The sequence below is a fragment of the Lissotriton helveticus genome, chromosome 12 (assembly GCF_964261635.1).
Source record: "Lissotriton helveticus chromosome 12, aLisHel1.1, whole genome shotgun sequence".
Classification (NCBI taxonomy): domain Eukaryota; kingdom Metazoa; phylum Chordata; class Amphibia; order Caudata; family Salamandridae; genus Lissotriton; species Lissotriton helveticus.
In genome coordinates, this window is record NC_136073.1 from 134,924,805 (window position 1) to 134,951,912 (window position 27,108).

At 44.4% G+C, this 27,108-nt stretch overlaps 3 non-coding genes across 3 annotated transcripts; all 3 read right to left on the reverse strand.

Annotated features, from left to right (window-relative positions):
* Nucleotides 1-15,211: 15,211 nt before the first annotated feature.
* Nucleotides 15,212-15,293, reverse strand: TRNAL-UAG (transfer RNA leucine (anticodon UAG)). Its single transcript has one exon. It is a non-coding gene; the product is annotated as a tRNA-Leu (tRNA).
* Nucleotides 15,294-23,971: 8,678 nt separating this feature from the next.
* TRNAT-AGU (transfer RNA threonine (anticodon AGU)) lies at nt 23,972-24,045 on the reverse strand. The gene has a single exon. It is a non-coding gene; the product is annotated as a tRNA-Thr (tRNA).
* Nucleotides 24,046-24,898: 853 nt separating this feature from the next.
* TRNAI-AAU (transfer RNA isoleucine (anticodon AAU)) lies at nt 24,899-24,972 on the reverse strand. Its single transcript has one exon. It is a non-coding gene; the product is annotated as a tRNA-Ile (tRNA).
* Between the last annotated feature and the right edge of the window lie 2,136 nt (nt 24,973-27,108).

A 27,108-nucleotide genomic window follows, 5' to 3' on the forward strand; every position in this document is an offset into this window, starting at 1 on the left:
TTTTAATATGAATAAAACGGATTAGGGGTTGCTACCGAGTACACGCTCTTTGTTTGGGCAAGTGTAGTAGTGCGCTTCATTTAAAATGTGGGGTGATACCACAGAGAGCAAAGGGGCGCCGTGGGCAGAAGTGACTGTCAGAGACGGCTCTTGGTCAGTTCAGGGCATAGAGGAGAGATGTACTGGGGCAGTCTGCCATGAAAAAAAGCCCCTTATAATTAATTGTCCAGCAAGAGGAGCTTGCAGGACATAGGAACGAGCATCACAGAGTGCGTTTTTTTAAAATCCCCTATAAGGCTTTTTATTTCATCAGAGCGCGCGGGCCCAGGGCCAAGTATGCGTCATGAACATACCTGTTGAGAGCCGGGTTTTAAACTGTACCTAATTGTTTTCGGTGCGGCGTGATTTCAGACATTATCAGTTAAACTATAAGTATGCGGAGTCTAATTTAATTCATTACTGAAAGCTAAAACACACAATCCAAATTGCCTCTCACACGGTTTTATTTTGTATGGGTTTGAATCTATCAGGGGGAGTGAAGGGGAAGCCATGAATCTTGGATGGAAATTCCAGGCCGTGGAATGCAGGGAGTCCCACTGCATTATCTTTTGGAAAGACACAGTGTACCTTCACTGAGCAGAACTGGTTTCAGATTACATCTGGCCAGGTATGATCTTTCTATAACCACTGCAGGTGCAGAGCGAAATGCTCCTGCCTGTCTGGCCCTTCCTGTGCAGAGGGTTAACATGCCTGCAACCAAGAAGGTGTACTTTGACATCACTGAACTGTATTTTATGTAGATAGCTTAGCAGGTTAATGCTTTTGCCACGGAGATCCTTTAGTTAATTGTGGTTCAGCTGTACCTGCTGCGCTGAGGGAGGGTGCAGTGCTTAGATATAACTTATGGGTGTAAAAGCTCCTGCTGGAGAGTTACTTGTCTGGACGCAGTTTTGACTCCCCAAAAAGTAGCGAAGAGGGTTACAATGCATTTTGCAAAGATCAGTTGCTCTGCACCAGTTTCAAGATCTTAGAGTTTCTCGTTGCTGAAATGGGTGTAATGTCTAATATTTATATGTTTCCCTCTTCTTCATTGTGTGATTTTGCCCACAAGAAAGTGTCACTCATTGTTGTTGAAATGTCACTCATGATTACACTGAAATTCTGAAAATGTCACACATAGCAATCTGAAACCTTGGCAGCTATGTGTGGAAAAGTTAATTTTGCTATGTTCTGTGTCCCTACGCGTCCTCCATCATATGTTATCTGTGCATGATTAATATGCATATGTATTCCCCATGTTTGATTAAAGACGCAATTATAGTTGTGTCCACCTCTAGTATGCCAGTTTCCAGTTCTCGTGAATACTACGAATATCAGGCCTATGTAAAGCTACGTTGCCACGTTTCTCAGTGTGCACGTTAATGCATTGTAAAGTCCCCGTTTCTAGGCCTCAAAAGGGCCTGGACACCAGATTCAGCTCCTGTCCCCTGAAGCCTCGCTGAGGAGCGATACAGCCCCCACCTGTATCCTCGACCCTTCAATTATTTCCTGCATCGCAGTGCCCGGCCCAGCTTGGCTCTGCCTCTGAGTCTGCCAAGAGTATGTTATGATTCGAGTTATCAGTACAGCCCTCCTTCTCTGCATTCCTAAGCTACTGAATCGCATCAATAGTTACCGTCATAGTCTAGCTTTTACGTCTCCATGTAGGAGAAATACTGCATTTAGTGGTCATTTAATATTCTTCATCACGTACTACATGTAGAATAATGCATGCTCCAGTCTTAGAGTCTGTTAGCCTTTCCCCTCCTGACTTCTAGTTTATATCAACATGTTCTCTAAACATCAGATACTAGATACTGCTTAGGTACATGTCGCCCTGACTCTCCAGACTTCAGTCTCTGCTCCTAGCACAGAGTTCATAGCCCCCAGCTTCTCCTAATAACACGTCATTGCCAGTTTGCGCGCACCATCAGGTTAGAGGTCCCGGCTCCTTAGGTAGCCCCCTCCATGGTTTCCGCCCCATTCATGACATATTCTGTTACGTTTGCATCACATGTCTATGTATACGCCCTGTTACACCTACTTTCACCCTTATCTTTCGCGACTGCTACGCGTCACGCTTTCTGCTCCACCCACTGCTACGCCTATTGCAATGTAATGCTATGTGTTTGCGTTATGTATATATGCTCATGTACTGTTATTAAAAAGTTATCCGTTCCCTTGTCCCGATCCTGACCCCGGCAGCTGCCATCCTATTCCCGTGCAGGTTGTCCTGTTCCTGTCCTTATGCTGTATTAAACCTGCAAAACTCCTACTACCTCGAATCTTGACTCTTATTTGTTGAGCTATCTGTTATTCATTTATGCATTCAAAAATAGGGTATTATTTATTTATTTACCACATAATGGCGCCCGAACAGGGACTTGCCCTTTCCCCACGCGTCGGTGAAGCCACGCCGACCCCCTGACCCTCTGCAGTCGTGACGGATCTGTTCTGCGCACCGGCAGATATTTCTGCTTCAAGTATCCCTCAGGCCCACGGAGGAGACGGAGGAGGCGGTCCAGCATCCAGACGAGACGGTGGAGGAACGCGGCGAGTCCCGACCAGAGCCCAAGCCGAGAGTCCAAGGTCCGAGGTATCCGGAGGTCCACCCGTAACTGAAGTCCGAAGTTCGTCGTCCGTCGTCGTAGCAGTCCAGTCCAGTCCGAGGCCTTCCGTTCTTGCTGCCCGGTGAGTACCGTTACTGGGGTAGTATCTAGACAGGGTCAATTTAATTGACTCTGGTCCGTGGGTTGGTGGTACACAAGCCCACAAACGAAGTGTCCACTCCGGTGGATACGGGTCCTGACGTGTCTCTTGATGAGACCGGTAAGTTTCGTACTGTTTCAGCAGTGCATCTAGTTTCTGTTCTAGTCAGTTCTGTTCTCGAGAAAATTCATATATACTGTGTTCCGTATTCCAGGTGGTATTTCTGTTCGAACTGTTATTTTAAATGTTCTTCATGTATCTTGATGTCGTGGTATGAATGGGGAATAAGTATCGTGTTCATTGTGTATTGTATTGTGTCTAGATTACAGTTCAGTCATGCCCTTGTTTTCCAAGTTACGTCAGTTAAAAACTAGAAAGGGTCTGCTGGAAGCAGCAGTTCCAGTCCCGCCTAGGGACAGTCCAGGTCATTTTATGTATCAGAAGCATGGCATAAGCGCCATATTGTATCTAGATTTATGGGTCGAGTATACCAAACAGTTAGAGGAAAAGTATAGATGGCCTGTGTCAGGCACATGGGATGCCGAGTGCATCATGAGAGTAGAAGAAGCATTATGGAAAAAGAAAGCCAGACAGTCACAGAAAGATGCCATCGAGTTATGGCGCAAAGAATCTCATAAACGAACCGAAAAAGAAATCAGAAAGTCAGAATTAAGTAGAGAATCCTTGGAACGAGCCCAAGAAAGGGAATTAATCGAGATTGGTGAACGAGTTAAAACCGAACAGTCAGACAGACAGAGGCATGCTCTTATTAAGGGTATGTATCCTCTTCTTGCCGAGGGTTTGCCAAAAGCGACCTCAGAGTCATCCAGTAATTTCCCGCTACCATTAGTTCCGACCAAGCTACGTCACAAACCGACCGCAGCTGATATTTTTATTTCGTCCTATTTGGACGACACAGTCCCAGAATATGCAAATCCTGTTCGCGCTCCGCCAGTCCCTGTAAATCAGGCACTTCCCGTTCCTCCAGACACCGGGGTACCCCTTGCAGTACCTGCTACGGTCCCCCTGGTCCAGCCCGCCATACCAGTTCAGCCCGCATTTCAATTTCCTGCCACACTAGTACGAAGAGGATCAGTCGACGATTCTAGTTTAGGGGCCGCAGGAGGAGGTCCTCCTCAGACCCCGCCGCCACATAAGCGTTTAACGTCAGCCGAATTACATGCACAAGCGTCACAGCGTACGCCCAGACATCAGACTGTAGCAGAAATAAGAAAAGCCCTTAATGAATGCGGCTATGATCCAGTTCCAGGCGAGGATAATATGGTTTTATATTCATTCCGCGTAAGAAAGGTGGCCGAGTATCTAGTCACCCTACCGAATATGAAAGAAGACCTAGACAGAATATATCGTTTCATCCGTACAGGGGATGATCCAGAAAGCATTAGCGAGGCCATGTCTCAAAGGAAAGCCGAGATCCAGCTCATGATATTAAAGTTTCTGATTAACTGTCTAATAAGAGAACAAGATTACCCGTCTAAAGATCCGGCCGAAATGAGAACCCTGACAAGGTGGAGTGATAATATAGCCGAGGGTAAGCACAAGACCGTCGGTGCTATGGAGAGTATGTACAAGAAAATCCGTAAAGAAATAATAAAGTTACACGAACAGCGTAAAGCAGCACAAGTAAGCGAGAAAGAAAGTAACTCTGATACTGAAGAGGTAGAGGACGAAAATTCCGCCAGAATAGCGTATGTAGGAAAATCTAGATTTCCAGATCGCCATTTACGCCTAGAACACAAGTCTACTTTCCATCATCCAGCACCAGAACAAGGTTCTCTAGAACAAGTGTTTCAAGCTACCGATCACATTCTGAAATCACGAATCGGTTACAGTGAGTTAAGTACTATGCATGAACAAGAACTAGCCCGATCAGCAGTCCGATGGACTACTGATTCTACCACTTTTCCAGACGAAATAGTGGCACAAATGTTTCTGAAAATGCCCCCAGCCGAGCAACGACTGGCGGGTATGTATATGATTCAGCACCTCATTACATTGTATGAGGGTCAGCACTCTGATCCAGGCCCGTTACATGATATCCTGAACGAGTTACTCCAGTATAGATGGAAAGGTTTAGGTACCGATTTAATTAGTGTCATTCTAGAACAGCGTCACAAATATAGAACGTTTTTGAACCCGCATTTTGTTCATGTCTCACCCCCAGAAAGTAAACCATTTTACATGGAGAGACAGAATCCGTTACGAGAAGTCCACCCAGTTAGAGGAACGGGTGGCGAACTAGAACGAGTGTTTGTTTACACCCCGATTACAAAGATGGAACTCTTAGAGATGAAAAAATTAATTCCCTGTCATGATAAAGATCCAGCAGGGTTCCATCGAGAATTAAAAGACATGCTCCGTATGGGAGAATACACGTATCCAGATATAATTAAAATGTTAAAGGTTCTGCTGCCCGCAGGGGTGTATGAAAAGCTCAAGGAAAAAGAATGGGAGGTGGGAGAGAAAAAGATCGATTGGGCAGTTCTAGAAGCTGAAGATAAGGCACGAGTACCAGGTACCGGTCTTGGAGCGAAATGTAAAGAATTACCTGAATTATTGATTCAAGTTTTACCCAGATTGTTAGCAACGAAAAAGGAAGACTGGGATGCAATCTCAGCCTGTAAACAGAAACAAGACGAAGACATTAGTGATTTTTATTCTAGATTTGAGAAATGTTTTAGCATCAACAGTGGCCTCAAGACAAGTAGTGAGTCATACCCTCACCTTTTTGTTACTAAATTAGTCGAGAATTCAAGTCCACAAATTAAGAATCGAGTTTTGAAAGTCGAAAGTACCTGGCAAGCTAATACCCCGTCCCAGATGTTACAGATGCTCCAATACCACCAGAATAGAATCAGAGAAGAGCAAGAACACGAAAGGAAGCGTATGAAAGACACGAAAATGAAAGTACTAGTTGCACAATCTGTTCCTCAAGACAGTCAGAAGAGGGGTCCGAATCAAGCCAGTCATCCTGCAGCTCCCGTTAAAGGGAACTGCAATTATTGTAAACAGCCAGGTCATTTTATAAACGAGTGTGCAGTTCTGAAACACAACATAGCTACTGGTAAGACTAAAGAAAGACCACGTCCGCCTAGACAAGAACAAGTTTTACAGATTCCTCAGCCACAGAATGCACCACAGACAGTTACAGCACCGCAGCCCATCGCTGCAACACAGCATGTTACACAGCAAATGTATCAGTATGCACAGTCCGAGTATCCAGAGTACCAGCAGTATTCATGAAACAGCCTAGAGAGGGAGGTAGGCTTGCCTCTCATCGAGATACCTGTAGATCAAGAAGGTCCCTATGTTCATAGTCAAGTATTAGGGAAAGACAGAAAGTTTTTGATTGATACAGGGGCAAGTAGGACCACAATTAGTCACGCCGAAGTTCCAGGGGCTCCGCTCTCAGGCTCAAGAAATGTTTCCCTTGGATTTTCAGGAAAACCCATTGTAAATGAAATATCAAAGCCAGTTACTCTAGAAGTAGGTCCATTGTCCCGTACTACTGACCTGTTACTTACTAAGTCATGTCCAGAGAATTTATTAGGCATTAAAACACTGAAAGAGTTAGGTGCAGTTATATGCTGTTCCCCAGAGGGAATACGATTGTTCCTGCGTGACTTTAAGGGTCACTATGTATTACGAGATTTTGATCCCAGATTGTCCAATGTTCCGCAGCATCTATGGGCGCAAGGTCCAACTGATGTTGGTTATATGCAAATCACACCCCATCGTGTGACTCTCAAGCCAGGTGTAGTGTTGCCACGAATCAGACAGTACAGATTGCCACCTGAGGCTGTAGCAGCCTTATCCAAAATTATTGACGAGCTCATCGCTCAAGGAGTAGTTGTAGAAACTGACTCCAATGTATGCAATTCTCCGATCATTCCAGTCATGAAACGTACTGATCCAAATGCACCCCCAGTATATCGATTAGTGATTGACCTACGAGAACTTAACAAATGTATTATTCCTCAGTACCCAGTTGTCCCAGATATCTCTTCCTTATTGACAGCCATTGATTCCGAAGCCACGTTCTTTACTGTAATCGACCTCAAGAACGCATTTTTCAGTGTTCCCATTCATCCAGACAGCCAGTTTCTTTTCGGATTTTGTTTAAATGGAAGGAGCTATATGTTCACACGAGCTCCTCAAGGTTTCACAGAAAGTCCTAGTATTTACAGTCAAGCACTCAAGAGACAGCTTGATAATGTTCACATGCCAACTGACACTGCCCTGCTCCAGTATGTCGATGATCTACTGGTCACAGCCCGTTCTGAACGTGCTTGCGAGCGAGCATCCCTTACAGTATTGTATTTCTTAGCCGAGATGGGGCACAAGGTGTCCCCTTCGAAGCTTCAATTCTGTGTCCAGCAAGTGGTATACTTAGGACACTTACTGTCCAAGAGGGGTAGGCAGTTGACGCCTGACCGTATCCAGTTAATAGCGAGTCTTCCTCAGCCCAAGACCCAGAAGGAGGTACGTGCTTTTATCGGCCTCACTTCTTACTGCCGACAATGGATTCCTCAGTATGCATTTCTAGCCAAGCCACTGATACAGTTAACGACACAGGAGGCAGCCGTATCGACTGTCCTCCCTTGGACATCTGAACATACACTCAGTTTCAATGAGTTAAAGAAAGCCCTATGTCAAGCTCCAGTTCTAGCTACACCGAACTACAGTAAGCCTTTTACACTTTTCGTCACTGAACGTGAAGGTACAGCATTATCTGTTCTCACACAAGATCAAGCAGGACAATACAAGCCTTGTGCTTATTTTTCGAGCACATTGGATCCTGTAGCCCAGGCTCTGCCTGCGTGCCTCAAGTCAGTTGCAGCCACAGCACTAGCTATCAGACAAAGTGATTCCATAGTATTAGGACACTCCCTGACAGTACAAGTTCCACACTCCGTGGAAGTTCTTTTAAACCGAACACAGACTCAGCACTTGACAATCGCACGTTTAACAGGTTATGAATTGACACTGTTCCAGCCACACATAGAAATCAGACGCTGCAACATCCTGAACCCTGCTACACTGTTACCATCAGTTACTTTAAGTCCGGACACACACGACTGTGTGGAAGTAGTCAACATCATGACAAAGCCAAGACAAGATCTGACAGATATTCCATTACCAGATCCCGACCTGACACTTTATGTGGATGGTTCATGTATGAGAACAAGTACAGGAGAACTAGTCGCCGCATATGCAGTGACTACCGACACCGAAGTTATTGAGACACACCGTATTGACACCCTGTCCGCTCAAGCAGCAGAGCTAGTTGCTCTGACACAAGCCTGCATACACGCTAAGAACCGGAAAGTTAATGTTTACACAGATTCACGCTACGCATTTGGAGTCGTACACGACTTTGGAGTGCTCTGGCAGGAGAGAGGTTTCATGACTTCTCATGGAACCAAGATTCAGCATGGTCTCCTTATTCAAGCTCTGTTAGATGCAATACATTTACCGACATCCATTGCTATCATGAAATGCAAAGCACATACGAAAGTTACTGACATTATTTCCCAGGGTAACGATCTAGCAGATCGCACAGCCAAGCTTACAGCACAGACTCCAGACATTCCAGTTAACATGACACACACTCCAGATCCGACTACATGTATGACAGTTAAAGACCCTACTCAAGATGTCATAGATATCCAGTTACATGCTACTCCCGAAGAAATCAAGAAATGGTCCGAACAAGGAGGGGTCCAGACAGATCAAGGATGTGTGACGAAGGGTAGAGCCACATGGTTTCTCCCCGACTCTATGGTTCAAGTCATTATCAATACCGCACATAGTCCAGCACATTTAGGAGAAAAAGCTATGTTAGACAGTATCCAGAACATTTGGTTCAACAAGCATTTACGAGCTGCAGCCAAGCAGAAAGTCCGTACCTGTATGATATGTTGTCAGTTTAATCCAGGTAAAAGTGTCCCGGTGGAACAAGGTGGATTCCAGCCTCCTGACCACCCTTTTGAAGTCCTCCAGATGGATTATATTCAGATGGAGCGATGTCGAGGTTTCAAGTATGTCCTTGTAGTTGTATGCGCTTTGTCCAGGTGGACAGAAGCATATCCAGTCCCAGATTACACAGCCGCGACCACTGCCAAGCAGTTGGTTCGTGAGTTCTTCCCCCGTTATGGACTCCCTAGGGTCGTATATTCTGATAACGGCCAGCCATTCTCCTCAGAGTTAATGAAGCACGTTTCCCTTTTGTTAGGATACCAGTGGAAGTTCCATTGTGTACGCCATCCTGAAGCAGCAGGTCTCGTAGAAAGACATAACCAGACCCTGAAAATTCGCATCGCAAAAATTTGTAAAGAGAAAGGTGTGGACTGGCTAGTAGCTCTGCCAGTCGCTTTGTTCTATATGCGCATGGTCGCACATTCCAGATCAGGTCTGTCCCCGTATGAGGTCGTTTTCGGCCGCCCCCCTAACATGTGGGGTACTCCTAGACCCCGAAGTATTACCGATGTTTCAAGTAATATGCTGACAGATTACCTAGCTTCCTTGATGTCTGCCCTCAACTCTTGTCGTTCACAGGTCGCCGCCGCATTTCCAGACAATACCGAGGTGGCACCGCATGAAATCGTTCCAGGATCCATGGTCCTTGTCCGGAATTTTGACCGCTCAAGTCCGCTGGAGCCACGCTGGAAGGAGCCCCGACAGGTCCTCCTCGCCACCCGTACAGCCGTGAAGTTGGAGGGTCGCAAAGGCTGGGTGCACCTTTCGCACGTAAAGAAGTTTTATGGACTGAAACCGGTCTCAAAGAACATTTCCCAGGATTTGAAGGATTGTCAAAGTACTATTCTTACGGACTGTCCCGCAAAAGACATTGCTACAAACCCTCCCCTGTTAGAGAAAACTCCGCAACAGGAGTATAAGTTGAAACTCCGGTCTAGTAAAATAAGTCAGCCAGTTTGATTGTCTAAGTCCTCCCCTAGGTGAAACGGTTAGACTGTTTCTGACATGTATAAAATAGACCCCCATAGTGAGAGAGTTAGTCAAAACTCAATCCGATGTATCGTTTTTCTAAGTTTCGTATTATTTCTCAGCATTATGATTTCCTGCACCAGTTATGCATTTTACCTGTATTTTCTAGTTCCTCATGTAAATACGTCTTCTAATGTTACAGTAGAGCACACGTTTAGTGATCTGCCTCCTCATGAACTCTCTTACCGCCTCGCTATGCGAAATAATTCTTTCATCCGCATGTTGCATTATTCACACCAGACCAGCAATGCCACTAATTGTTGGGTGTGTGGTCGACTCCCCCCTTTCCAGACACCGAAGGGAGTTCTGCCACTCTTTCCTTATCCATTTTCACATAATGGTTCGTGTGGAGCATGGTCCACGTTAACGTCATCCTCAACAGATATGTCTTTTCTTAACAGTACATGTTTTCCAGACAAGCAAGGTCTCCCCCACAGAACCGGGTTAGATCTAGAAAATGAAGTTTATAATTTAGGTAATTATTCTTCGAATTTCATGGTCCTGAATGTTCAGTCTGATACTACTCCAGACTTACCTGCAATTTCAGTACTACCAGTCAAAGGCGAATTATGTGTCCGAAATAATGGTTCCATACATGTAGGACATAGTGATTGTACTACTATTGTCAAGTATAGTGACAGTGGGAAATCTATTTTCAAAGCTTCACGTCATTCTTATTTTATTTGTGGTCAGACCGCATATGTTTGTCTGCCCCTCGATTGGGAGGGAACCTGTTACATTGCCTTCCTACTGCCACCTGTTTTTCTAGCCCCACCCGACTACCATAGGAATTCCCACCTAGTACATACTAGACACAAGAGAAACCTCCCGATTGTCGATTATACTGAAACTGTTCTAGAACAATATATAGATATCAATAAAGGTGTCTTTCCTTATTTAGGTACAGTTGTGAATAGTAAACTGATACGTAGGTTAACCAGAACCCTCGAAGCAGTAGTAATTGAGACTACTTCTGCTCTAAGTAATTTAACCGAAGAACAATCCTTTATGAGAATTGTCGTGCTCCAGAATCGTCTCGTCCTTGACGTCATATTGGCCGATAGGGGCGGGGCCTGTAGAGTCATCGGATCTAGTTGCTGCATTTTCATTCCAAATAACGCGCCGTCTGTTTATTCAGCTATAACCAGACTTCATAAAATTGCTCATCTGTTACACCAAAATCCAGGCACCTGGACATGGTCCGGTTGGTTCTGGAATATAATTTCCGCCTGGGGATGGAAAGTCTTGTCCTTTCTAGGTATTGCAGTAGCGATCATATTTAGCTGCTGCCTCTGTATACAATGTGGCCCTGCGATTTGCGGCATTTGTGCTACCTCTTGTATTCCTAGTCCCAAGCCCCGTTCTAAATCCCGTTCCAAGAAAATTCGAGACGAGCAAATGATACTGTATGAAATGATAGATGGTATCATGAATATTGATGTTTCCTGAAGGAAACGTAGTGACAAGGAGGGAATGTGGAAAAGTAAATTTTGCTATGTTCTGTGTCCCTACGCGTCCTCCATCATATGTTATCTGTGCATGATTAATATGCATATGTATTCCCCATGTTTGATTAAAGACGCAATTATAGTTGTGTCCACCTCTAGTATGCCAGTTTCCAGTTCTCGTGAATACTACGAATATCAGGCCTATGTAAAGCTACGTTGCCACGTTTCTCAGTGTGCACGTTAATGCATTGTAAAGTCCCCGTTTCTAGGCCTCAAAAGGGCCTGGACACCAGATTCAGCTCCTGTCCCCTGAAGCCTCGCTGAGGAGCGATACAGCCCCCACCTGTATCCTCGACCCTTCACTTATTTCCTGCATCGCAGTGCCCGGCCCAGCTTGGCTCTGCCTCTGAGTCTGCCAAGAGTATGTTATGATTCGAGTTATCAGTACAGCCCTCCTTCTCTGCATTCCTAAGCTACTGAATCGCATCAATAGTTACCGTCATAGTCTAGCTTTTACGTCTCCATGTAGGAGAAATACTGCATTTAGTGGTCATTTAATATTCTTCATCACGTACTACATGTAGAATAATGCATGCTCCAGTCTTAGAGTCTGTTAGCCTTTCCCCTCCTGACTTCTAGTTTATATCAACATGTTCTCTAAACATCAGATACTAGATACTGCTTAGGTACATGTCGCCCTGACTCTCCAGACTTCAGTCTCTGCTCCTAGCACAGAGTTCATAGCCCCCAGCTTCTCCTAATAACACGTCATTGCCAGTTTGCGCGCACCATCAGGTTAGAGGTCCCGGCTCCTTAGGTAGCCCCCTCCATGGTTTCCGCCCCATTCATGACATATTCTGTTACGTTTGCATCACATGTCTATGTATACGCCCTGTTACACCTACTTTCACCCTTATCTTTCGCGACTGCTACGCGTCACGCTTTCTGCTCCACCCACTGCTACGCCTATTGCAATGTAATGCTATGTGTTTGCGTTATGTATATATGCTCATGTACTGTTATTAAAAAGTTATCCGTTCCCTTGTCCCGATCCTGACCCCGGCAGCTGCCATCCTATTCCCGTGCAGGTTGTCCTGTTCCTGTCCTTATGCTGTATTAAACCTGCAAAACTCCTACTACCTCGAATCTTGACTCTTATTTGTTGAGCTATCTGTTATTCATTTATGCATTCAAAAATAGGGTATTATTTATTTATTTACCACATATGTCAGAGCCAGAAACTCTCTTTATACCCGGGTCGGGCCCAGTGTACTCTGCCCACCCAGGGTTATTTTTTAGACCCGGGGATTCGGGGAATATCACAGGAAAGACATCCATTGTCAGTCTACACCTCAGAATGATTCCGCCCAATGGAAAATCGCACGCCCCGGGCCTGGGAAGCTCCCTCCCTCGGTCGGCAACCAGGGCACCGGGTCCTCATTGCACTCGGCCCAGCGCCGTCCTGTGGTGAGTTTGAAAAAAGTTGGTTCTATCATTTGTCAGAGAGGTTGAAAAGGGCTAGGCTGGCATCTCCCTTACAGTATAAGAATACCTAGCATTGAGTAAAATTAAGTAAAGTACAATTTGTAGATATATGCTGTTCACCGACCAGGAAACACATTATACTTTGCTTGTGCCCTGAGTTAGAGCTGGAGGGTGGGCTGGTGAGTTAGAGAACTCTGGGGTTTGAGAGGTGCTCTGTGGTTAAAGCCATGGAGGGTGCTTGTGAGAAAGGGCTGTCCTGCAATCGCAGTACTGCTTAGTGGATTGTATGGTGGTATGCGCAGGGGTAAGGAGGAAAGGTAGCACCAAGGAACCCAGCGACCATGCTATCACTCCTTTCCATAATCTTTAACTTCCTCCTTGCAAGAAACATAGTGTGTTTCTGCAGCTGGGGTTGAACTCTTCATGTAAGTCACTTGTTCTTGCCTGGGTAAGTTGTGTGATTGGGGTGGTTGAATTTGTTGCGGTTCTATCTTAATTGGCACCCTGTGGTATCCATGAGAAGGCTTAAAGTCCTGATGAGGTGGTCATTAACAGATCAAGAGGCAAGTATTCATATCCTGTTAAGCTGGGAGTGGGTTGATCCGGGTGTTGCAGGCGCATGAATAGTGAGATGTCTGGGGGTGACTACCTTGTCCCCGTGGATTTTGAGATGTGTTTTACCAGGATGACGGCTATCTGCCTTGTTGATCTAAAGATAGTTTGTGCCCAGCGCTAATGACCCAATAGCGCCCAAGAAATGGGCTAAGCCTAGCAGTGCTACTCCTTTAAAGACCTCTAGGTGAAAAAACTGATTCATCAACACCAGTAAAATATTTTGTCTTTTCGCAAACACCTTTTTGTTCTTTTCTTGAAAAAAGGTACAAAAACAGCAATGGAGACTGAGTGTTCTTGTTTTGTGATACCAGTTGTCCTACATGGCTCCTTCATGGGCTGGGACTGTAGGTAGGGTGTTTCAAGCTGGTTGTTTTTATCTGCCTGTTTTCCATTATCCCTTTCCAGTTACAGTGCCCTGCCCTGCAGTCTCACATATATGCCACATGGTTGGCAGCCTCCCTGTTTGTCCATCTTTGTCCACCGGCCCTTCAGGGTGGAACCTCTTGCCATCTGTGTCCACTGGCGGACTCGGAGGTCCATGCGGTAAGTCGTGAGGGGGTGACATCATGAGTTACCCGCACCGGGTGACACCAACCCTAGTGATGCCACTGACGGGTAATAAACTGTTTGCAAAGTTGTAAACCAAGGCCCATCTGTGTTAGTTTTCTCGGTTTGATTTATGACCAAAATAAAACACTGACTGTGCGCGTCGTCCTAAAAATATACGCACTTCGGCGGCCCTGCTATCTGTTTACCACCCCTACACTGGCGCGCCTGCTCCTCCGATGCAGGGGCCTCTTATTTGTGTGTTTCCTCAAACACAAAAATAAAAGGCCCCTGCATCAGAGGAGCAGTCCCGGCTGCAGTGTGTGGCTCTCTGGGGGGATGGGTGGGCAGAGCGCTGTGTGAACTCACACTTGTAAAACAAAGGAGGGGCGGGGGGGGGGGAAGCCGTGGAATAAAACATTGAGAGACCCCCCGACTCTGCACCCCGCCGCTTCAGGCAGGACACTTGGATGGTCCACTGCACCTGAGCACACTGTCAGATTAGTTTCTGGGGGGGGCTGTATTATATCTGCCACCGGAGGATATTTTGAATGGGCATCTAGGGACATTTGTGTGCTTTCATTATATTTGGCTGCCATATTTGGTGCCGTCTCCTCGGGCGTTACACATACAATTCTGAAGTGCCTTTCAGGCATTAAGTGGGAGTGTTTTTCCTTAGTTAGGCGCTGTCACCCTCCAACACAATCAATGTCTCACAAGCTGCCAGTAAAAATGTTTAAATGAGGGAGTTGATAACCGCTTTAATCTGTCTCCAGTTTACACTTAATGAGCCCTTCATTGTCTTTACTTTGCATAGATGCATAAATTAAGTACATACCATTTCTAAAGCTGAAGTTTAGGGCTAGATGTACTAAGGATTTAAGGAAGACAACAGAAAGTACTCCCGAGGTCGGCTTACATCCCGCGCACCGGTAAAAAATGGTGGGGAGCCGCGGCCAACTGCCAAGTAGGTCAAGGGAGCCACAGGCCAAAAAAGTTTGGGAACCACTGATCTAAGGTGATAGCAAAGCAGTTGTGTGGCCATACTGATTTTGTGTGAGGAGTGTTTAGAGGAGTGTGTAACATATATATAGGAGTGAAAGTGAGAGAAATCAATCGTATCAAAGAATCTTGTGCACCCAGAGAACACTTTTTAAATCATGTCCTGTACTCCACATTGAAAATAATATAGCTATTTATGGTGAGAAAATTCGTAAAAGGATAGAGTTTTACTCTTAAAACATGGATTTGCTATTAGAGTGACTCAAAAAGTCTGGAGGAGCGAACAATCGACTGGGTGCTGTCAGGAGTATGTATTTAATAATAAAGCAAAAATAACTTGGCAGCGGTGGGATTCGAACCCACGCCTCCAGAGAGACTGGAGCCTAAATCCAGCGCCTTAGACCGCTCGGCCACGCTACTATCTGATTATCATTATACATTTAAAAGTAAAAAAAACTTTTGTTTCGTGACACGTAGGACACATAGGACACAACGTTGCTTAAGGAAAATGAATGCAAAACGATTAAAACACCGTAATCTTGGGAGCAATAGAAATTACTCCCTGGAGAGGAGGAGGTCGGGTGCCTTGTGAGCAATGGTTGCTGAAGAATATATCTGTATTACTCACACACTGCTCAAGCCTTCTCCCGGCCAATCAAGCTTCCAGCAATTAACGTAAAATGCACTACTCTCTAACAGAGTAGTGCTGGGATAATTTATTAAGTTACTTCTTCATAAAGAGTAGATCATTAAAATGTTAAGCACCACGTTCCACAACGGAAAAGCTCATATATTGGTGAAATCAGCCCTTTTGCCCCGCCCAGACACACCAATATTCTCAAAATTGCCAAGGTAGGTCGTCTTTTTGTGGGCTTTAATTCCTCTTCTTGTGTTTGTCCCTCCCCTAGAGCATGAACTCATTACTTCTGTCCTTCCATTGATTACTTTTCAGGCACTACTTTTCTTCATTTTATTCATGCACTCTACGAGAGCTCATGTGTTTTCCAGGTATCTTCCTCATGCACTTCTCTTGCACTCTATGATGCTCTGTTGCCCTTTCTCGCATGTTTACTTATTCCCTCCACCCTCCATGACAGAGCCACCTGAGTCTCCCTACCCCCATGTTGCCACTGTGCTTCTCTTCTAACCTGATCTGCTCTCTCTCTGTGTCATGCTACCTCCACCCAGGCCCTCCATGCCACTTCTGTCCTCCCGTCGGCCCTCTTCGTTGCTTTTGTTTTCCATGCCAGCCTTCCCCGTTTGATGTTACTTCCCCCATGTCCACCCCTGTATTAACCCTATCCGTGCTGATGACGGAACCGCTCGGTCATCAGCCGCGGTGGCGCTGTGCTGATGACGGAGCGGTTCCGTCATGGCCCGCCCGACGCGCCTGCACGGCGCTGATTTCGCGCCTGCACGGCACGTTCTAATAAGCGGGCGGGGCCATGACGGAACCGCTCCGTCACGAGCACAGCTCAACCGCGGCTGGTGACGGAGCAGTTCCGTCACCAGCATGCACCCGCCCCACGGTCCCCCGGCCCCCTTAGCGCTGCGGCGGAATAGCCGCCGCAGCAATGTGGTTAAATCGCATTTGCACTACTTTTTTTTCTTTTTATTTACAGATCCAACTTGGATCAGTAAATAAAAAGAAAAAAAATTGCACCCTTTGATAGTTGCATTTACAGAGAGTGTTTGCTCCTATAAAATGATGCACCCTGCTAGGTAATATGCTTTTATTTTCTTCTTTAGCCATGCTGCACAGCGTCAGGGATGCTCTACAGCTTGGTTAAAAACTTTCGGGAACGCAAATCGATCCGATAGGTAACACCAATTGGCTTTGTGAATACTTTTTATTTTTTATCCAGCAGCACTTTATGCTCTGATCTTTAAGGACATATTGAAAAGGTAAAAGTGACACTAAAAGTTTAAAATGCGACATGGTGCAGTGTAATACTCGAGGACTGATGGAAGGTGTGCCTGTCTTTTGTTTTTCCGATGCAGCACTTCCGTGTGGGAGAAATTTCCCCCCTCCCCCCTACCAAGTGGCCAAAGAAATTCACTCAGCCCATATCCACACATCTCACCTGTGTGCCCAAGTTTTCAAAGCATCACCCACAGAAAGGAGTCCCCTCTGAAAATTGACACATTGCTTCTTTCCGCAGTCCGGAATCGACACAGCACTTCTCCTGCATGGAGCAAATCTGACGCATCCATTCCCCAAGAACTCCAGAACCGATGCATTGCTGTGTTTTCTGATGCTTTCCTCCTGTGCAGCTGTTTTTCTAATGGATTTTGGCGCATCCAAGGTACTTTGTGCTAAAATCACCACATCCATTGGGTTCTAGACACAGAATTGCTTAAACCTTTCAAATGTGAAATTTTGACTTCTACATATTGGATTTTTGTCACTTTGCCCTTGTTTGGTTTAGATAATGATTTTTTTATTTTTCTAAACTGGTGTGGTGTCCATTTGTACTGTTTTCACTGTGTTACTGTGTGTGTTATCTACAAATACTTTACACATTGCCTCTGAGATAAGCCTGACTGCTCCTGCCAAGCTACCAAAGGGGTGAGAAGTGGTTATCTTGGGTGTTAAACTACCTTACCCTGACTAGAAGGAAGGGTCCCTACTTGAGCAGGGTGCATACCACTGCCAGCTAGATATCCCATTTCTAACAAATGCAATATCACAGGCGTGGCCTTCACAACTTGACTTAGTGCTATGGATGAAGAACTTTTTGCTGGACATAACATACCACAACTTTCCAAGCAAAACCAATACTTTAAATAAAACTTCTAGAACTGAACACCATACCCCAGATGTGGCATCCAGAAACTGAGAGTCTTCAGTCCTTACTCCAAAACTGAAAACAACAGTTGAAATCATGCAGTGACGGCTCCTCCATAGGGAGTGGGGGCGTCGCCCCACTGCTTTCTCAGAGTGCGAGAAGCAGAAACATAAAATAGTAATACTACTATTTTATGTTTCTGCTTCTCGCACTGCGAGAAAACAGAAGTGCCAGGGGTGCCTGGTTGTGGGAGGGTGGGTGGGCGTTCCAGTTCGAGGGCAGGGGGCAGTGACTTGCTTTGGGCCCTGACTGCTTTGGTTGGCCTCGGGCTGACCAAATCAGTCATGCGCACTCTCCCTTTTCTCTATGTACACTGCATGCAGCCTACATAGAGAAAAGGGCTTCTGATTAGGGGCCCGGCAGGGGCGCAGTGCGCCGCACCAATCACAACTCTGCCATTGCAACGTTGTGATTGGTGGAAGGGAGGGAGGCTGCCTGTGGGTGGCTGCTTCCCGTTAAGGACTGGAGGGAGCAGCAGAAAAGCGGTAATCGGGACCGGCCAGGAGCTGAGGCAGCCTAGAGAAGGTAAGTTTAATTTAATTTAATGTAATTAAACCCCTTCCGCCTCCCCATCTCCCCTCGACGACCCCATTTCCACCCTCCCCACCCACCCGTCATGCCGGCCGCGACTGAACCTAAATAAACTGAAGAATTAGTAAAGCTTAAAAACTAAATTTTTGACAATAATTAGCACTGATGATTTTTATGGAATAAAACGTGTGACATTACATGCCCTTTGTTGCTTCGACTCTGAGGGGGCGAGCGAGGAAGCAGAAATTCGGCAAAGTCCACCTTAAGCCCCGGAGAGCACAGTCTTAAAACATGTGACAAAGTAAGTGTCATCTAGACGCCACTTTCACAGTACATTGTAGATCACGTGCAGCCTTGTGTACAGATAGTAAAGAAGTCAGTAAGGATGAACACTAACTACACTGTACAGATGGTCTTATAGGAAAAAAATGGTATGTTTATTTTACAAATTAGACAACTCAGTTTAAGGTGGAAAGGTATTTTCTTTAAATATTTAATGTTGAAAATGCATATACAGTATTGCAGGTCTCTCCATGAGCTGTCATTGAATGGTTTGTACATATTGGATTACGCAAGGGTGCATACTTTCAATGAAGCAATACTTTGTATGGTGCATGTACATCAAGCACGGTTAGGAGGATCCTGTTACTATTCTATTGCAGATTCTTCTATCTCTGTATTTTGCTGATGGGGGCCTTATTTGCATTAGACAAGATTTAAGCATACAGGTGCCATTCACTTACTCTTTACGCCAACTACATGTGTACGTTCTGCGCCTGTACCTGTTGATCGGTAGTTTGAGTCAAGTTACACGTAAATATTCATATATATTGTTTCTGTGTTATTAGCACGTCAAAAACATACACCAGGGGTTCAAGAGAGAGTGCACAATGTATACTGTGAGACCATTTCCCTGTCTGTAGTGTGTCCCATACATTTCTGCCCAATACACTTGGAATAAGTATTGCTTGTCTTTTCTGAGACCACACTGTGCTGATGTAAGAATGAGCACTACCTGTGGGCGTATATGATACTTTACAACGCACGCATTAAAACACATGTCATTACAATGCATTTTTTACATCGCAAAATCCATTACAATGCATGTTGTTACAATGCATGTCGTTATAACGAATAATCCATTGCGACGCAATTACTATTCTATCTCCACTGGGGCGTTACTTTGGGGAATGCGTTGTAATGGATTATGGGGTGTAATGACATGCGTTGTAATGGATTTTGCGATGTAAATAATTAGTTGTGATGACACGCATTGTAACACGCGTGTTGTAAATGATATTCCCACTGTGGACTCACAGGGTGGAACTGATACCAAACAATTGGTCACTAACAACATGGGGATCTTAATACTTTTAGCTGAGAGTGTTGCTGCCATTTAGAGCTTGCTTTGCGTATTATGCGCATGTGTTCCTAATCGTAGATGTTGTCATACAATCAAAGGCCACTGGAGCAGCGTGGCTGCATTCCTTGATGTATCTAAAAAGGGCATGTTTTTATTTTTAAACACGCAGTGTGGAATTTTCATTAAGCTTGAACACTTAAAGTGGCAGTGTAGCGCCTCTCGAGTGTAACGCTGCAGCACGACAATAGCTCAGAGTAATACTAATCACAACTTGCGTGATTGAAAAGCGCAGTATGAGCCCAATTAATAGAAATCTTATGTTATTGTCATTGTCACGAGGGTGACCACAGTGAAAAGCAATATTGTTAATGAACTTCCAGTGAGCAGATAATCCTCGTTGATTGGACGCATAAAATAGTAATTATCTTAGTTTCTGGTGCTTTTTGTTGACTTTTCTCTTTACCGTTAACTTACTTTTCTGTCTTCAGTGTGCAGTTTTTCAGCAAACTTTACTCCCTCGGCACTGCTATTAATGTGCTCTTAGTGTAAACGTGTGCATGTTTATTTATGGTTTCTATTGTTTATTCATGCAGTAAAGTGATTAATGATTAGGCCCTTTCAAGCTACTTTGCTTACTGGAGCATTACGTAACTAGTCTGATACGATTGCAGGTGCCCTAGGCATTGTTGAGGTTTGGATGTAGATATACAATTAGATAACGACGTAGAGGCATAATAAGTAGAGACGGAAAAGTGAAGGTGTGGGAGAAGATATGTTAACAGTGATTACTAAGTATCTTCGGGAGTGATTATGAAACAAAAATTAGGCGTGTGCCAAGGCTATTGCAAATTTCACAGGAGCTTGGCTTTCACTTGAAAATCCAGCATTTGCCCACTCTTTTCCCAAAATTTTCTTGGGGGGAGAACTCCCCCGCACCCCAGTAGGTGTTTCGGCCTCGCTCGATACGCTCGCTCACTACAGTGCAGTACAACAATTGTTTTACGCCTCACCGCTTTCAAATGACACCTGCCACCACTGTTGAAATGCATAGGCTAGAAATAAACACAACACTGTAGATGTGGGCTCCTGTGCTAGGAACACTGTGACATATACAACTGGACACAATACTGCAGGAATGGCATACAGTAAGTAAATTATAAATAGAGGCAACAATAACAATAAAAACGTTCAGTGAAACAATTATTCTTGAGGCTTCTGTGTTGAAGATGTATATTTCTTTAGTGTACCTAGTCAGAAAAGCAACAGCACGGCCAACACATTTCACCCTCAACAGGGCTTCATCAGGGCTGCAAATACAACTCAAGCGAATCAACAACATCATTATAAAATGCTTTTCTAGTAAAAAATGTGATCAAAGTTGCTAGTCACGTACAAAAGTATGTAGCCCAAGGGAAAATCTCACCAGAACTGTGAACAGACATCCATAGAGAAGAGAAAAAATATGAGTAGGAATATTTTGACTAAGCAAGAATATTTAAAGAATTGATCACACATAAAGTAAAAAGAATTATGTGTCAAAAAAGGGAAGGGGTCACCAAAATCAAGAAAAAAACTACAAAGAAGAGAAGGCCATGTGAGGATTAAAAAGAGAATTCCCAAAAAGGAAAAGAAAGCACCAAAACTACCTAGAGACACAAACCAACTAAAAAAAACTGTACATCCAAGATCTGTTAAGATGTTACAGAATCACCACGACCCTTACCATAAATAAGTCGCATCTAATGAACTAATTTTTATATGCAAAGCCATCATTCAAAAGGTACCAACGACATATAACTAACCATGCCTGAAACGACAAAAAAGGAAAGAAAGGGGGGGAACGTATTATCAAGAGTTCTTCCATACCAAAAGCTAAGTGGGTCGAGTGATGTTATACCACAAGTAGTCATGTACCTTATAATCAGAGAATCCACATCTACCATCCAGACATGACGTACACCCGGAACGGCACTACATTACCAGGGTACTATGCCAGTTCCACATAGGAATAGGGACCAGTCTGTCCAATACTTTGGTCCCAAAAGAGTATAGGGCTGTGGTTTGAAACTAAGAATAAAGAATAGAAAATGCAGTTAATTAAAATCCATACCCAATACAGTGCATGAAACATGCTTACATTGACCACGTCATGTAAGTCTTCTAAAAACCTTTATCCATGTGACACCATTATATCTAAGGTGGAATGAGCTCTAGTATATAAGAATTTATTTCATTCTAACGCGGTGTGATGATCATGTAATGCTTTAAGAAACGTTCACATAGGCGAAGTAATCCCATAAGAGGAAATGCATGGGCACATTTCCCTATATTTCATTTATAAACATAAAAGAGGGGGAGGAACGGAAAACGTCACTCGTAAATATGCCAGAAAGAAAAATGGGCAGCTAAACGACATAGAGGTCTGTACAAGTTGTGTGACTCGCTAATACTGAAACACCACATATGGATTAGTTTGTCAAAATGGCTACTACCCAAACTTTCGCACGTGTAAATAAACCATCGCCATGAGTACTAACTCGTGTAAACAAATACGATAAGCGAGCAATTAAACAAACACGCTGTTTCACAAACGCGTCTGCATTACAGCATTACAGTACAATGCTATAGTTACAACAGCGTGGATAAGCTAACACGCACACCTGTTAATCACGATTTGATTGTACCTTGATGTGACATTTAGGGCAGTGCGGCTTTAAACTCCCTTGGCTGCTTCAGATAATTTTGGGGCATATTATCAAGACAGGCGTTAAAATTATTGCCGCCTTAGGCAGAAAACTGCTGCTAAAACGGCGATAATGGGCTTGATAATATGCTCTATGGAATTCCAATTGAAGCCCATGTTATATGTCCTTCACATCTAACATGGGCTTCAATTGGAATTCCATAGAGCATATTATCAAGCCCATTATCGCCGGTTTAGCGGCAGTTTTCTGCTGCTAAAGCGGCGATCATTTTATCGCCTGTCTAGATAATATGCCCTGTGGTTTCTGCAGGATGGCTTAAGGAAGACGATCACATCTGTAGCACTGGACACATTCTGACAGTGGTGACCTTCAAACAAGACACAAACTTCAAATGTTGCCACTAGAACTGGATGCAAAATGCCAGACGTGACTTTGAGGATTTATGCAAAACCCCAAATTAACCCTCCAGAACCAGACACCTAGCACTAAGGCGGTCACCAGCTCAGGAGACAATGTGCCAGACGTGGTTTTTACAAGTAACAACAATGCTCCTGATGAGGTTTGGAAAACTTTACCAGAACTCTAAATGGAAGTGTGTGCACTTGGGACAATACTCTAGGTAGTCTCTGCAGAACTAGACACAACACTTCAGACTTTTAATGGTTTTATACTGCTGCACTTTTTAATGGTATATTGATTTTGTATTGTATTTTAAGATGTGAATGATCATATTTTTGATCGATCGGTTAAATATATATACTTCCGACGTGACTTCAGGCTTACGCCACAGTAGTCTAGATTAGTCTCTAAAGTGGCTGGAAACTGTCCAGGGCACACAGCAAGGTCTAGACACATTACTGCAAAGGAGCCTTTGGAACTGTACCCAGCACTAGACACAAGGCCTTACTTGTGTGATGTGCACACTGTCCGCTTGAAAAAGTGCTTCAGTTTCCTGCTAGGTATGTATGTTTGTTTATTAGTTAATAAAAACATAAACATTGATTAAAACATACAAAACATATGAATAGATAAAATCTCAAATAAAATTATCGATCATGTACAACACTCTTTCTCGTTTGGAAAGCAGTCATCAATACAAAGTTTGCTAGACCTACGATAGGCAAGCGTTTCCTGCTGGTTTTATTCCCGCTCCCTCTGCAACCCAATGTTTTCTTTTGTCCTACCCTCTGCCTTACCATTTAAGTGCAGCTTGCAATGCTGCTGCCTGTGGTGCAAACGTCTCTGTTCTAAAGCTAAGGTTTCCACCCCCTGCTCTCTGCTGTGCCTGTTCATTAAAGTGTGAACTTCATCTGCATGTTCTATGCAGTGTTAGTAACTGAAGGTGCCCCTGCTGCAGCCTGTGCTTGTTGTCTGAAGCTTGCATCAGTGCTGCCCATACTGTACTTTGATGTTGGTGAAGCTTGCCATTTTTTTCACTTCACAAAGCCAATCTGATTGACTTTGAAAATCAACAATAATCAAGATCAGTGGTGGAATTCATTTTCAATGTAACACCCAAACAATGTATTCAGCTTTGAAGGAATATTGTCGTGTTTTTGTGGATAATTCTAAAAGTATCATAGTAGGTTTACAGATAATTTATGTTTTTGCCGAACAATACGTTATCTTCAGTATCTCGGGAAAATGCTAAGGCACTGCTGAGATTCGAACTCAGGATCTCCTGTTTACTAGACAGGCGCTTTAACCAACTAAGCCACAGCGCCACCTTCTTGCACGTAGTCAATGGTATGGGATTCATGCAAGCCACTGCACAGTTTTCAATATTCAAAGTCTTGACATATTCCATCTGCTCTAAACAAGGCGATGGCAAAGAAAATTTGATAAAGGAATGGGAAAAATACCAAATGGGTAAAAAAAACATATTTCATTAAACATACATATTTCTATTTATTTTGTAACGTTTTAAAGTATGCACTGCGTACACCGTCGGATGGAGTGCTTTACATACGTGAAAGTACACAGCGGAGAAGACAGTGGAATGTTATAGCGGTCAGTAACATGTACAAGAAACGTATATGAATGTGTACGTAAGCCGCGTGTACTAATGCCCACGTGACCCCCGCCTGCTCATTTCAGAGGTCACCGCCACGTTCAGACAGTTTCCGTAAAGCCCTGATAAGCTTCCAGAGATACGAAAGGGTTTTGAATGTTTTCTTCAACACATTTTCCCTGTTTCCAAATATGAAAGGACCCCGATGTTGCTCGTCACTTTCTCACCAGAAAACAATTTTTAAGTTTCCCGGGGCGAGGGACCCGCCGCTCTCTGGAGGTGTGACTTGTGCTCGTGCAACCACCGAATTAAACGGCGCTTGAAGAAGTGCAGGTTGAGGGTCTCATAAAACCACGCAGGTGGCTGGTGTTAGCAAAGGTTAGAGGGTAGTGTCGGTTGTGACATTACACCGGTACCAGCTACAATCATTGGCAAACAACAGCCACCACATCACACTGTCGTTTACCAGAGTAAAGGACAACCCTCGCTGCAAAGTGAATGATCTCAAATGTAGACATTGTTTTTCTATGTCATGAACATGCAAATTATAAGTGAGAAAAAAATTGTGGCCCGTATGGGGATCGAACCCACGACCTTGGCGTTATTAGCACCACGCTCTAACCAACTGAGCTAACGGGCCATGTCGAAGATTTACCACAAGCACATGTAGGTGGTTAAACAGTATACACATAGGCAGAGTTGACCGGGTTAAATGCTTCAACAAACATGCAGATGACCAATTGCAATGGCAACATAGTTTCACCTCCAAACATTGATCCTCTCAGACAGTCTGGGTCCACTCACAACGTGTATACACCAGGAAGAAGCCACCATTAAAGAGCACGCACATGGTTTCATCATTTTCACTGAATGTGCTTCACTAAGGTGACCAACACAATGAGCAACTCCAGGGAAAGAAGGACTGAAGACTTGAATCAGAGCCGCACTTTGCTCAGGTAGCGCCCTGGGCGTGGGCAGAGAGACATTTGGCACCCTTGCTGGTGGTAGTGAATTAAATGAGTCAGCAGGGGGCCCCTTTCGTGTTCACTGGTCAGTCCCTGGCTGAGCAGGGACTGGCCCCACAAAATCCAGTGCTTCTGCTAAATCACTGTAGCTTAGCTGCTGCTAGGGTGACCTACTGGCATGGGTGCAAATTCAGGATGGTGAGTGTAAAAATTCAGTACAACGGGCCAAAATTCAGGACACCAGGTCAAAATTCAGGGCAAACCTTCGGGGGAAATTTACGTTTTACAGACACCGAGGAAGTTGCGCAATAGTAAAAATATATAAACAGCCTTTGGTAAGCCAGCATCATTCCTTGGCCTGTTAAATTATACATTGTTAAATTTACACTTTGCTTCAGCCCACCACAGCAAACAGCAAGGGGCTATAGGTCAACCCACTTTATCATTGAGCCCTCAGTGTTAGTGATGGCACAAAGTCACAGCCACTGTTCAAATTAGCCTAAAAATACTTCCTTTCTCTTAAACTACAAAGTGGAATAAAAGCATACGTTTTAAATTCTGTTGTTTTATTAATTTGAAATACGGGCTAGGTATATTGTTTTCACTTCTTTTTAAAGTTCATGGGCTGTATGTCTCTTAAAGCTTAGGCATTCCTATGCCTGGTGCCCTAGGCATAGATTGAGCCAGTCTGCTGAAAAGGAGGGTATAGGCGCCACCAACAACAAAGAAGAAGAAAGAAACATATTAGTTCAATTAACCGTCAGGAAGCTGTAACCGGCAGAGTGACACACACAAATTCAAACATCGTGGGTGGTGGTGTCCCCAACAAAGGGATGGGGAAAGCAGGTGACAAAAATACCCATCCTGTAGGATCAGAACTATGCAGAAACGGGTAGTTGAGAATGAATGGACAGAGTTCGGTTCCTGGAATGCGCTGGACTGACACTCCATAAAAAAACTATTCTCAAACTAGAGGCTGCGCAGCCATCGCTGTCCTTCAGAGTGAAAGCAAAATATTGTTTCTGTTGTTTGGCAGACAGGAACATCCTCAGCATTTATGGCACCCAACTCTGCAATGCAGGTACAGACACAACACATGTAACTGCAGCATGGCTCATTGTCATTCTGTCTGAGAGAATCAGCACAGACAGAAGGACAATGGAGCTGATTGACAAGTCCGGGAGGAGCTGTGGAAGCCTTGTCACTTGAAAGAAGTGTGAGCTGGCCTCCAACAGGGACTGCTGTGAAACCCCTGAGGTTTCTCAAGGGGTCATCGCAGCCACATTTCTCAAGGCGATCATCCCTGCAAACGCCAGAATTACGGACAATAGGTGTCCGTAAAAAGAATTATAACTGACAACGGACTAGACACTAAATATCCAATGCATTTCGGACTGTTAGAAAGTCCTTCTTCGGGGTTCACTACAATATAAAGATATTACAATTAAAACATGGCTTCAGACCCCTGGATAGACACCTAATATGTTACAGTGAACAAATCATATTGCCCTATTTGTTAACAACGCTTTCCCGCTAAACCCTCGTGCATAATATTACCACACCTCTGCTTGGAAGACACCCTTGCTACTGCCTCAGCGGTAAAAACCTCTTGTTCTTAAACAGTCCTCCTCGTCACATCGTAACCCTTTGTGAACTTGGAAACCTCCTTCACGTTCCTCAATATTTAGTAAATATTGGGGAATGTGAAGGAGGTGATCCCCTGAAGAAGGACTTTCTAACAGTCCGAAATGCATTGGGTATTAGACGGGCCGTCCGACACGTCCCCGCAGGGGACACACATAAGAGGGCGG